Source organism: Gracilinanus agilis, chromosome 4, assembly GCF_016433145.1.
Source record: "Gracilinanus agilis isolate LMUSP501 chromosome 4, AgileGrace, whole genome shotgun sequence".
NCBI lineage: Eukaryota > Metazoa > Chordata > Mammalia > Didelphimorphia > Didelphidae > Gracilinanus > Gracilinanus agilis.
Window position 1 is genome coordinate 165,481,099 of NC_058133.1, and position 12,958 is coordinate 165,494,056.

Sequence of the window (12,958 nt, forward strand, 5' to 3'; positions counted from 1 at the left end):
CTTAAAAAAAAAAGAACCATCTCTTTTCTCCTAAGTTTTCAAAGGACAAAACATTATCAGGGGCAGCTGAGTGGCTCAGTGGATTTAAAACCAGGCCTACGGACGAGAGGTCATAGGTTCAAATCTGGCCTCAGAAACTTCTAAGTTGTGTGACCTTGGGCAAGTCACTTAACCTCCATTGCCTAGCCCTTACCATTCTTCTGCCTTGGAACCAATACACTGTATTAATTCTAAGGCAGGAGGTAAGGGTTAAAAAAAAACAAACTACATTATCCTCCTTCTCCCTCATCCCATGATTCTGAGCTTCTTTGAAACCCTTCCCTGAGAACCAATCTCTATCCTTCCTGCTTTGGAGATCAGCACAATGCAGTATGCCAGAAGTACAGTGAAAGATGGAAATGGAGAACTAAGCAGGGTCTTCCACAGTTGGGATAATGAGATTTTGTAAAAGTAGCATATGCCAGAGGGTACTGAAGGTTAAATGATGGGCTCCATGAACTGGATAACTCAGTAATTAAGAAGTTGAAAACTAATCATTTCAACATTTCAATTATTCTGTGATTGCCTAGAAGTGAATAATTATTCCCTCCACCAATGCTGATTGCACCCCACTCATATCTTTTACATTCTAGTCCATATCATTGAGTGGGGGTGAGTTGCAAGAGGAAGGAAGGAAGGAAGGAAGGAAGGAAGGAGGGAAGGAAGAAAATATTTGAGTCAGAATATCTGAGTTGGAATTACTCAATGAACTGAGCATTCATTAATAATGTGGAGTGCATGGGATATTCCTAGAGAACTAGCACTTCTGATATAACGGCTTGCTAAGCCCTTTTCAGGGTTACTCATCCACTTCTGGTGTCTATCTGCCACCCAACTGCACCTGTGGCTCCAAGAAGCTGTAGCATGTGCAGTAAACCATCTCAGCAGATGGGCTAAGCCAGGTTGAGGACTACTGATAGATCTCAAGCCCATCAGTGACTTAGGGTAATATCTACGCCAAGCATGTGAAGACTTTCTCTGACGGTGGCAGATGAGAACAATTTGTTCTAATAGCTACGTAGGCAGCTGAAGCAGGTGCTGTGGTGTGCTTATAGCTAAGTCAGCATCAAAGAAGATCGCAAGGTCATCCACCCCTCCTCTGCATCCCAGGCCATCACCAGTCATCCTGATTTTTTTTTTTTTTTTTTTTTTTTTTGCCACTGGACTTTGATGACTTGGTAAGAAAGAGTGAGGTCAATGACTTTGTGCAGCTCCAACTCACTTAAATCCAATTCATGCATAAGTCAAGCTATCACCCCATGAAGTCGTCATTGGTCCTCTTTGAAAATGAAGGACAAACAACAAAAACAACAATATTAATAACATTAATACATGCTCTGTCCTCAAGGAGTTTGCAGACTAGTAAATTCTATTAAATATAACATGAAATCTTTTTAAAGCATATTTAATGAAGGAATAAACAATTAACTTCATAGTAGTGGAAGAGATAGTAAAAAATGAAAGATAATATATATCAAGTTGTCTTGATGAGCTCCTGAGCAAGAATGGCCAAAGAGAAAGAGAGGCAAGAGAATGTGAGGTAACTCGAGGGAAGAGTTTGTGATTGGATCTGGTAAAGCCACTGTATATGTTTGAACAAAAACGTGGTTGCAAAATAGAGCAATTATTTTCTTCTTTCCTCTTGTCCTCTCTAGATTGTCCTCTAAAAGAACCTCTTTCACTTCCTTATCATGTGTCATCATCTAAAACAAAAACATGCTTTCTTTTGAAAAAAAAAAAAAACAAAAAAACAGAAACAGCTCACAATCATGGCTTCTGTCCAGTGGTGCCCAAGTGGCATGAGTGGAGATGAGGAACTGGCTTACTCACAGAGTCCTTGCTCCATCACTTATTATGTTGATATTGGATAAATGGTTCACCTCTCTATGCCTGTTTCCTTATCTATAGTATTAGAGTGACTTTTGTTAGCTGCTCCCTAGGGTTGTGAAAACTAAAAGAAATCATGGATGAAAAATGCACTGTATCCCTGAAATGCTATATAAAATTTTTTTTACTATTTTTCATATTACTAGCCTATTACTAGCATCCTAATCATTGCCAATTGGTGCTGGTTGGAGTTAGCTGGGGTTCATCTGAGGTTGGTTAACATGGTTAAGGTTGGTTGGGTTCACCCATGGAATAAGGAAGAATACTTTGGTAGGGGCATCAAGAAGGTAGAGAGGCAGGGGGGCTAGGTGGCTCAGTGGATAGAAAGCTAGGTCTGAGGACATGAGGGTTCACATCTGGCCTCAGATACTTCCTAGCTATGTGGCCCTGGGCAAGTCACTTAACCCCCATTGCCTAGCCCTCTTTTGCCTTAGAACCAATATGTAGTATTTATTCTAAGATAAAAGGTAAGATTTTTAAAAAGGAAAAGGAGGAAGGAAAGGAGGAGAAGGAGAGTTAGGAATAAATAAAAAGAGTGATGAGAAAATAAAGAAGTGATGGAGAGGGTAGTATTCCTTCAAAAATCAGTTCAGATATATTATGGCTATGAAGCCTTCCCTGAACCATCCAGTTAAAAGTGATCTCTTCCCTCCTTAAAATTTCCCTTGGAACTTTTCTGAGTTGTCTTCATAAGATCAATTATGTGTATTTGTCCTTTCCCCTCAGTAAAACATAGGTTCCTTGAAACCAGAGTTTCTGTTGGATCTGTCTTGGTTTACCTGGTGCCCAGCAATGTGTCTTAAGACATTGCTGAATGAGTGAACGAATGAACATTGAAAGAATGTGAATGGTCAAGGGGTTAGGGTCAGGCATTAGTGTTAAGGTGAAGTTTAGAGGATTGGTTTAGGGTTAGGTCCCTTCAAACAACAGTTATCCAAGTGGAGAAGTTCAGTTTAGGATTCAGGCGAAATTCAGGGGTTGGTTTTGAGTCAGGCCATTCATTTAACAAACATTTATCTCCCATTGAGTGAAGGGCATTCATTAGATTCTGACGCTCAAAATGAATTCAATCTCTAGGAGTTTAAAATCTCATCAGGGAGAGGAGGAGTTGGGTTTAGGTTAGGTTAGAGAGTAAGCAGCTGGGATTCCACCTAAGTACAATGGGGCATTTGTGTGGTTGGGGTGATCAGAAATGCCAAGTGTTTGTTTGGGCCTCCCTACCTCCAAACCAGTGTGCCCTGTTGGTCCATGGGCCAGGCCTCTTTGGGCCATGCCTGATCTGCTTTGGGAGAGAGCTCCACAGTAGTGATTAAAACTGGGATCTCTAAGATTCATGGATTCAACAGATGCAGACCCAGAAGGATCTTAGAGACCAGTTCATTCAACCCCTCATTTTACATATGAAGAAAATGAAGGGAAACTATTGTGTAGAACTTGGAGAACATCCCTTAATTTCACCCCTGAGCTCAAATTGGAACTCAGGTCTTTTGATTCATATTCATTGCTTCTTTTACTAGTCCTGGGTGAAGTGATTAGGATTCAGTGTGTCAGTCCTGTCTGTCTTCTCATGATTCCACTTGGGGTTTTCTTGACAAAAATACTGTAATAGTTCACCATTTCCTTCTCCAACTCATTTGACAGATGAGGAAACTGAGACAAACAGGGCTAAGTGACTTGCTCAGGGTCTTAGCAGTGAGTTAAAGTTAGTAATACTTCCTTCCTCTATCTCAATTTCAGAAGTTTGATTGCATGACAGATTTTCAGAAGGCTTTACATAAAGCAGGGATTCTTAACCTTTTCTGTGTTATAGGCCTTCTTGGTGGCCTGGTGAAACCTGTAGACCTTTTTCAGAATAATATTTTCAAATGTATAAAATAAAATGCCTAGGATTATAAAAGAAATAAATTACATAAAAGAAATAAATGTGTAAAATAAAATGCATAGGATTGTAAAAGAAATAAAAATAACTGTAGAGTTGTTAAAATTTTTTTTTTAAATTTTTCAGACCCCATGTACAGAACCCCTGATCTAGAAGGAGCTGAGCAAGAGTACTGAGTGAACTGTGTAGGGACAGTTTGGAATCTGGAGGGGGATTACTGAGGGGACAGAACATATATGTGATGATTGATTTTAAAGTGTAAGGGACTTAAAGATCAACTACTTTAAGATTCATTTTACAGATGAGGAAACTGAGGCCCAGAGTATTTAAATGATTTCCCTAGTATCACAGAGGCAATGAATGGCTGAGCCAGGACTCAAATCAACATCTCACATTCTTTCTGCTATCCTTAGCTTGGGGCAGCTTAGACCTATTCATTTATATCAAACAGCAGGGAAGATAGGAGGGCACAGCATAGGTTGGAGGTAGAGCAGTAGAGGGAAGGTAAAAAATAAACTCCTTTTAGAAACAGAGAAATGAATAGAACCAGTGATCCTATTCTTAAATTTCTCCCTATTTTTTTCTTTTAAGAAAGAAGGCTAGAGGTGAAATCATAAGGACTTCCGGGACAGAAAAGCAGAAGATGATTATTTTACCTTCCCAGGAAAGCTTCCAGAAGTCTGCCCTCCCCAAAGATCTTGAGAAGGAATTTCCTGAGCAGAGAGAGAAGACTAACAAAATGGTACCAAGTATCCCAGTATCTTAGTCAAGGCTGTCCTATCTCGGAACCTACTCTGACTCCCAAGTTCTCCCTGAGCCCTCAGAAGGTGAGAAGGGTCAGATTCTTTTCCCTTTTCCCTAAATCCTTTTCACCACCTTCCTGGGGTAACTTAGTTCTCTGCTTCTGACCCTAATGGAAATGAAACATTATTAAATGGAAAAGATGGAGTAGAGTATCATGAAGGTAAGATGGAGAGCCCATGGTAATCATGGAAGGGAAATACCATAGCTTACTGGTCAAGTACACACTTCTTGGTGCGATCTACTTTTCATCCCTCCCACTACAGTCTTTCTCCATAACGTTGTCAAAGATGAAGTCTAAAATTCTTTTTTTTTTAATTCTCCATTTTTGGTTCCATTTCCCTGGGAAGTCCTCTCTGCAGTCTAACCCTGTAAGACAGGAATTCTTAACCTGAGGTCTGTGAGCTTTTTAAAAACTACACTTAAATAACTATTTTGATATAATCAGTTTCCATTACAATCTTTTATATTTTAATTTATGCATTTAAAATCATTATTTGGAAAAGAGATACCTAGGCTTAGGGACCATGAAGGGGGCAGCTGGGTTGGCTCAGTGGTTTGAGAGCCAGGCCTGGAGACAGGAGGTCCTGAGTTATAATCTGACCTCAGATGCTTCCTAGCCATGTGACCCTGGGCAAGTCACTTAGCCCCCATTGCCTAGCCCTTACCACTCTTCTGCCTTGGAGCCAATACATAGAATTGATTCTAAAGTGGAAGGTAAGAATTTTAAAAAAGGGGGGACTATGATGATAGAGGAAAGGTCATGAACCCTCACTTTAGAGGACAGACCCTAGAGGTCACCTAGTTTAACCTGATCTCTGAATCTTATGATTAAACACACATACACACACACACACACACACACACACACACTCTACATATTTTACAAAGAAATGGAAATCCAGAGAATTGAAGTCCTGGGATTTGAACAAGGTCCTCTGATTCCACTGTAGCATTCTGCCAGTCAAGGCATAAATTACTCATTGCCTCCTCCTGCCCGTGCTGCCTCTTTGAGATGTCCTTCCTGCAATCTAACCTCCATCCCTCCTGCTTCATTCGCCCATCCTCTCACTCTGCCTTTGTAAGAGCAGTCTACCTTACCCTCCCAGGAGAATCTCATTCCAGATCTTCTCTTCACACCCCCACTCTCCACCCCTGCCCGGCTCCCATCTCTCCCATCAATCAGCTCTTTTTCTCGTCATCCCCCTTTCCATCATGTTAGCTTCGGTTGATTTAACCAGAAAACCACCCCCAGAATTTAATTCCATGGCCCTCCATTCCCATCTCGATCAGCAAGGTGCTGGGAGGGGCCCTGGGTAATGAGGGAGGGGGGTTGGGGAAAGGGCTCGGTATCTTAGAGAAAAGAATCAAAAAATAAAATGGCATCGATTCCCAACAGTGACATCCATCAATCTTCTCCTCCCCTCCTGCCAGGACCTGGGGATATTGGACACAGGACGGTACAGCTTTCAGGCTTCCTCAGTCCTTTAGACCCTGGAGTCAAAGGGCTCTAGGTTGGAATTCTATCAGCTTCCAGAATCTTGCTGTGTGGCGTCAGGTTAACTTCTTAACTCTTCTGGCCTTCTCTCCTTCCCCTTCTTCTCCATCACCCCCCCTACCCCCTACTTTACATCCAGTCAGGACCATACTCTGCTTGTAGGTGTGCTTTTCCTCCCCATCTAGAAAGCCCACTTCCCTAACTCCCTTGCCTCTAACTGCACTGCTGAAAGTTCTTCATTGTACCTAACCTTCATTCCTTCCTAAAAAGATGAAGATCAATCATATCCTTGAAGGACTGTGAAATGAAATGTGTGTATTAAGTGCTTAGAGATCCTTTAGCAAAGGGACAAGACAAATTAATAGCAGTAGTAGTTGTTATTGTTGTAGAAGTAGTAATAGTAGTAGTGGTGGTAATAGTGCTTGATTAATTATTATTTCTTGGATCCAGAGCCAAGAAATGAGGCACAGCTAGAAGAAGGCTAGGGAGAGATAATGGGCCAGGCCCAAAGGTTCTGAGGGCTAAGAAGATGACTGCCTGTCACCCCAAAGAAAGAGGATACCATTGCATCTTGAGAGGGATGGAAGGTAGAGAGCTGGAAGGACTTCCTGTCAGTTTAGAGTAACTGTGACACTTCCTTCCCTAGAGAGTTTAAAGAAGAGGTGGGCACCTCCAACCTCACCCTTTGCCCCAATCTTCTTTAGGTATGATCTGAATCAAAGGCAGGGGGATGGATGTGAACGAAAAGGCTCTCTTCCTCCAAAAGTGGAGGGCAAACCTGTAATTTCCCTCCAATAAGGAGATGTGAGGGGAGCAGTGAGCAGAGTGGTATCAGGGAGCTGGGGACAGAATAAAGGGGGTAAGGTGGGGAATGGTGGTGTCTCTGGCCCCCAAAGGGTTAATGCTATTGTCTGAAAACCACAGCAGCTCCCCTGGGAGCTTGGAGATCCCGCTCTCATTTTAAGTAACCCTAACACGGCGTGTGATGAGACGAGGGGGTCGCAAGCACTGGGAGGGGAGAGCAGAAGAGGGAACCAGACCGAGAACAGGAGGCCGGCGGCTGCTCTGAGGTAAGGGACAGGGTCTGCAGCTGGGGGTGAGGAGGAATGGGAACGTGCAGAAAACCCATATGAGTGGTTGGGTCTTTCCCCCAGATGTGGAACAGCTAAGGGGCAAGGGATGAAGCCATCAGGTTAAAAGGACACCAGGACTTAAGTGGGAATGGAAACCAAAGGAAGGGAACCCATCTAGGGGATAATGGGGTATTTGGGATGTTGGGCAGCTGTGGAACCAGATATGGGGCAAATGAGATAAGGAAGAGGGGAATACTGGATGGGCGAGTGATGAAGGCATTGGGACACCTAATCCTCTTACATGACAGACAATTCTGCCCCCCAGATACAGGACAACTGTGGAGCCAGATAGAGTACCCCTGTGAGGCAGATCCCAGAAGGCTAATATGGGACAGTTGTGAATCAGTGTGTTAAAAGCGATGCTAAAGAAGGGGCAGTTTCTGCTATCTCCTGTGCCCTGCTATCTCTCCGTGATTTGGGGGATGCATAGCATTTGTACCAAAGGGCTGGAGGATTTGTATCAGGATGGACAGAGGTCAGAAGGAGAATTAATAAGATTGAATTCAGGCACTCTTTTCTCATCCCCTAAAGTCCCATATCCCTGCCTTACACCTGTCAGATTGATATGTATCTGATGATGAGGGCAGCCATCAGGTGGAAGAGTTGATCACAGCGGGACAAATCTGTCCAAAAGGGCAGTGGAAGGACAGGTGGTAACAGAAATCTAAGGTTAGTAGCGGATGAGATGGAAAGTTCCATTCCTTTCAGAGCTAGTCTAGCTAATGTGCTTAGAGATCACTGAAGAGAAAAGTCTCCGACCCATCTTCCTCTCCTTTCTCTACCCCTAGAAACCTTCCCAAAGGAGTCAGAACTTGGAAGAGAGCTAAAGGCTTAGTTTTGCCCATGTATTCTTTAACTCCTGTCTCCTGTTGATCTCCTGCTTCCTTTACCTACAGAGTTACTTGGGAAAGGGGATCCAGGAATTCCACAGGAAGGGAAGATCAGAGCTAGTCAAAGACAGGAGTTCTATGGCAGTGCAATTCCTAAGGGAAGGGATTTCCATTCCATCTGTAGCCCTTGTATCTCCTTCCGAGATAGATCTCAGAGCCAAGAGAAAAGCAGAAGAAAACTAGCCATTTCAGACAAAAAGTCCCTTTTCTTCCCAAGGTTCTACAAACCAAGACCAAGGGTACCTCCCTTTCCTGACGAGGATCAGGGACACTTTTGAAGCTGAGGCCTAGGGACAGGAAGGATCAGGGGTGGGCAAAAAGATAGGGTGCTATTGAGGTTTGCAGAGTTTGAGTATGGTGTTAGAGTTGAGAGTTGGGTTGAAATTTGAGTTTGGTTTGTGGTGCGCTGGCTCTGCTTGAGCTTAAGGTGGGTCCTCACCTGGGGTTGATATTGGGCTTGTCACTAGGTTTGGGAGTTCAAAGGTTTGGGTTGGGCATAGAGTGGAGACTGGGGTTGTCATTAGGTTCAGTGGTTTGCATTGAGGTTTGAGCTGAGCACAAAGTTGAAACTGGAGTCATTATTAGTTTGGGTATTAGCATGGAGGCTTGGGTTTGCAGGATGGGGCTTGGGCTGAGTTGAGATTGGGGTTTAGGTCTGGTGAGATGGGTTTGAGATTTCAGCTGAGGTTTGTTTGGGGACTAGCATCTGGGTGAGTCAGAGACATTCTCATAAGTCTGAGGAGTGGGAGAGAAATGGCCTTAAGCCAGTACCTGCTGACGTCTGGGTCCCAGTTACTCAGCATCTGCTGCTAATAGGGCCACCTCACCCTAAGGGTTCTGTCCCCAGCTAGTGGCTTTCACTTCCTCTTCCTCCTGCCTGGCCCCTCTGAAACCTCAGCTTCCCAGCTCTGGTGGGGAATTCTTGTCCTTTGAGGGGAAGAGTCAGGGAGTACCCGGGCTGGGGGATCTCCTGTTGCATGCCCCTCATCACCCCACCACAAAAGAAACCAAAGGAGTACATAGTAGGACTAGAACGCAGCAGATTTGCCCCTCGCCGCCACAGTATGAAAGAAAGAAAGCTCAAGGGGCTAGGTAGTGAGGCAAGATTGCAGCAGAAAGGAAGGAAGAAAGCTTTTGAGGACACTTAGTGATCCTCCCCACCCTCACACACACACACACACACACACACACACACACACACACACACACACACACACACATGCACACCCTGAGTTGCAGAAGGGAAAGTGAGACAGCAAGAGCTCTAGCCTTGATGCCTGGAGCTCTGTTTCTAGATTTGAGGAAATCACCTGGAGACAGAGAAAAAGAGAGAAAAAGAAAGAGACAAGCAAAACGAGACAGAGACAGTGGGAAAGACCCACCCAGAGGGAGAAAGGAATAGATCAAGCAAGACAGTTAGAGAGTGAGGGAGAGACATGGCAAGACAGAGAAACAGAAACAGAGCTGGAGAGATCAAAAGAGACAAGTAGAGAATGAGAGACACACAGAGGCAACGGGACCGAGAGGCACAGAATAAAGGCGAAAAGGAGAGATAGGGAAGAAAACAGAAAAGAGGGAATGGTCTCAAGAAATTTGGGTGGAGGAAAAAAGAGAAAGGGAGCGAAATGGGAAGGAGAAAAATGGTGATGAGAGAAAGAAAAAGGAAAGAGAAGAGGAGAAAGAGAAAAGGAGAGAGGGGAAGGGAGGGAGGGAAAAGAAGAGGGGGAGAGGGGAAGAAAATAAAAGGAGAGGAGGAGAAAGAGAGGGAGGGAGGGAGGGAGGGAGGAGGAGATGGAGAAAGGCAAAGAGAAAGAGAATAAAATGCAACGAAGAAGGAAGTGAGCTGATAACTAAAAAATATCCCAATTGAAAAAAAAGAAGACCGAGCACCTGAGAGGAGAGAGATCCTGAGAGAGACTGCTTTGTTGTCCATTTAGTCCATGAAGATAGCTATACCAGCTCTCCCTCTAGGACCACCTTCCCCCCCCCCACACACACACACACCTCTACCCCCCACCCCAGGCCATGGAAATTAGAAGGGATTCTCTGGGCTTGTGGAAGTGACTTTCTCTGTGACCTTCAGCCACCAGCCTGGTGTGGGTTGGAAAGAGTGAGCTGGGGTGGAGGGTCTCGGTTTGGATTTCTGCTCCACAGAGTTACACAAACCTTTTAAATCCCAAGGCCCCCAGGGACCTGAGAGCAAAGAATCGGAGGAGTCAGCAGGGGCAGGGAGGAGGGAAGAGAAGGCTAGAAGAGGGAGGGATGGGCCCCAGACCAGCAAGATTGGGGGAAGTGGGAAGGAGCAAGAAACCTGGGGCAAGGCTGAAGAGAAGCAGTCTGAGATGGAAGGCAATGATACAGGAGAGATGTCAAGTCCTGGACTTAGAAGAGATGGCTAAGTAGAGACAGTATCCTGCATACTGAAAGAAAATTCTGGAGAGAACTGGGCTTCATCTTGGGGATGGGGGAGGAGGGTGGCTGTGGTGGTAGTGGTAGTAAGGGCAGAGTGCCCAGTACTGCAGTGGGAAGGATATAGCTTAGACAGAAGAAATGGCTTCTTAGTTGCCAGAAGTGAATGGAAGTAAAAGATGGGGTGTTTTCGTTTCTGTTTTTTAAGGGGGGAAGGGGGAAAAGACAAACATAAAGCCCGAGCAAAACTGATACAGAGTAAAACAGAGCAAAATAAACAAAGCCAGAATGATAACCTTGGATTTCAGTCAGGCCAGAGGAATCTCCTTGGATTTGGATCAGACCAGGGAAGGAGCACTGCATTAGGATTCCCTACCAGTTTGCCCAGGTTTACCTCCTGGAATTTAAACCCTCCCGCCCTACCATCCCTTGAATTCTCAGGAGCTTCGGGTGGAGAGGAGGAAGAAAAGGACAGTCTGGTCCCTACCCTAGAATCTCCGAAAGGAAAAAACGGTGGTTAGTTTGGGGGCCCCTAACCTCCTCCCCTCCTTCTCTCCCTCCCCTCACCAGCCCCTCTGGCTCTCCTCCCCTAAGCAGCTTTTGCTAATAGCATTAAGAGAGGTCTCAGGAGGGGCCTCCACTCAGGGCAGAAGATCAAACAGGAGGGAAGGGGCCCAGCCCCTAGTCCTCTAATCAGATTGGGGATTGGGAGGAGGTGTATAGTAGAGAGGGATAGGGATCAGAAGAAGGAGGGGGGGTGGTGCCTTGAGGAAGGAGGTTCATTTGTTCAATGCTAACAAGCATGAAATCTTCCTCAGGAGGCCTACCTCTTTTTCTCTGGGGGATTTTTCTGTCTCTCTTTGTCTCTCTTCCTCCATCTCTATTTTCCCCTGTGGGTCTCTCTCTCTAGAATTATACAATTTGAGCTGGGGAAAAAGGCCTCAGAATGTTTCTCTCTCTAGCTTAAATGGTATCTGTCCTGTCCTTCATGCTCTCTGTATCTTCTTCCACCTAGGTCTGTATTCTATCGAAAGTTTCTTGACTCCTCTCTTATTCAGCTTTTTTCATCTCTGTGTCTTCTCTCACTGTCTCTCTGTGTTTCTCTCTGTCTGTCTGTCTCTCTCTCTCACACACACACATACACACACTCTGTCTCTGTTTCTCTCATTGTCTCTGTCTCTGTCACTCTCTTTTACTTTCTCTGCCTTGATTTTCCTCTATCTCTGATTCTACCAAATCCTATTGTGTGTGTGTGTGTGTGTGTGTGTGTGTGTGTGAGTGTGGCCAACAAATTTATATTTTTCAGTTGAAACAAACATTTTTTGTCACTCTTAATGAGAAATTTTTGTCTAATTTGTCTAATTCGATCTATTTGATCAGATTATGAAGTGAATCCACTTTAATTATTTTTTAAAAACCCTCTTTACCCCCACCCCAAAATAAAGTAGGCTTGGTCTTTGTTTCTCTGTCCATCTGTCTCTGATGCTGTTGTATCTGTCATTCTCTCTGGGCTCCTATCTGTCCATCCATTTGTCTGTTCTTACTATCTGTCTCCTTCAATTACTTCCTCTTATAAAGAAGGCACAATTTGACTCAAAAATTTCTGCAGAATTTCTCTCCATCCAGGCCTCAACCTCCCAGATTCTCCCTCCCCTTTTTTGAAACCTCCTTCCAATCTTCCTCTGCCCTGACTGATTCATCAACTGACTAAGTGGTCTGGTGAAAAAGACCTTTGGGCTCAGAATATCGAGTTCCAGTCCTAGCTCTGACATTTTAGTAAATGATTTTGATATTTACCATTCACTCTCTGTGGCTCAGTTTCCACATCTATGAAACGGGGGCAATAATACTTGCACTACCTAGCTCACAGAGTTGTTGCAGGGAGAGTGCTTGTAAACCTTAAAGGGGTTATATAAATATGAATTGCTGTTCTGATTCATTATTTCTGCTCAGGATATCCTCTCTGGCTCCAAAGCTCCTATCAGAGCCCTGATCTTTATGACCATCACCATTATCCTCATCTTCACTGTTATTATGATAATAACTTAATAGTCTTAGCTGTGATAGTAGAAGCTGATATTAACAGAAGAAATTCTTACTGTCATAGCTATGGATACGATGACATGATAATCCTCACTTCTTGTAGCTTCCCTTCTAGAAACACAGCAAAGTAAATAAAGAGATTTGGCCCCCTCCTGCCTCGATCATTCACGATTAGGTTATGATCCTTTATGATTTATGGTTCTCAATACTTTCTGTGTGGCTCAGGCCACTGAGATAGCCCTGCCTGCCGTGGCTGGAGGGGGGAATGATGCTGAGCTCATCATAACAGGGAAGAGCTTCTGGAGGGGGGGGGGACCTGGGGGGAACAGCAAGGACCAATACCAGGTTCCAGCTCTAGGATCATCCTTACGACTGACCA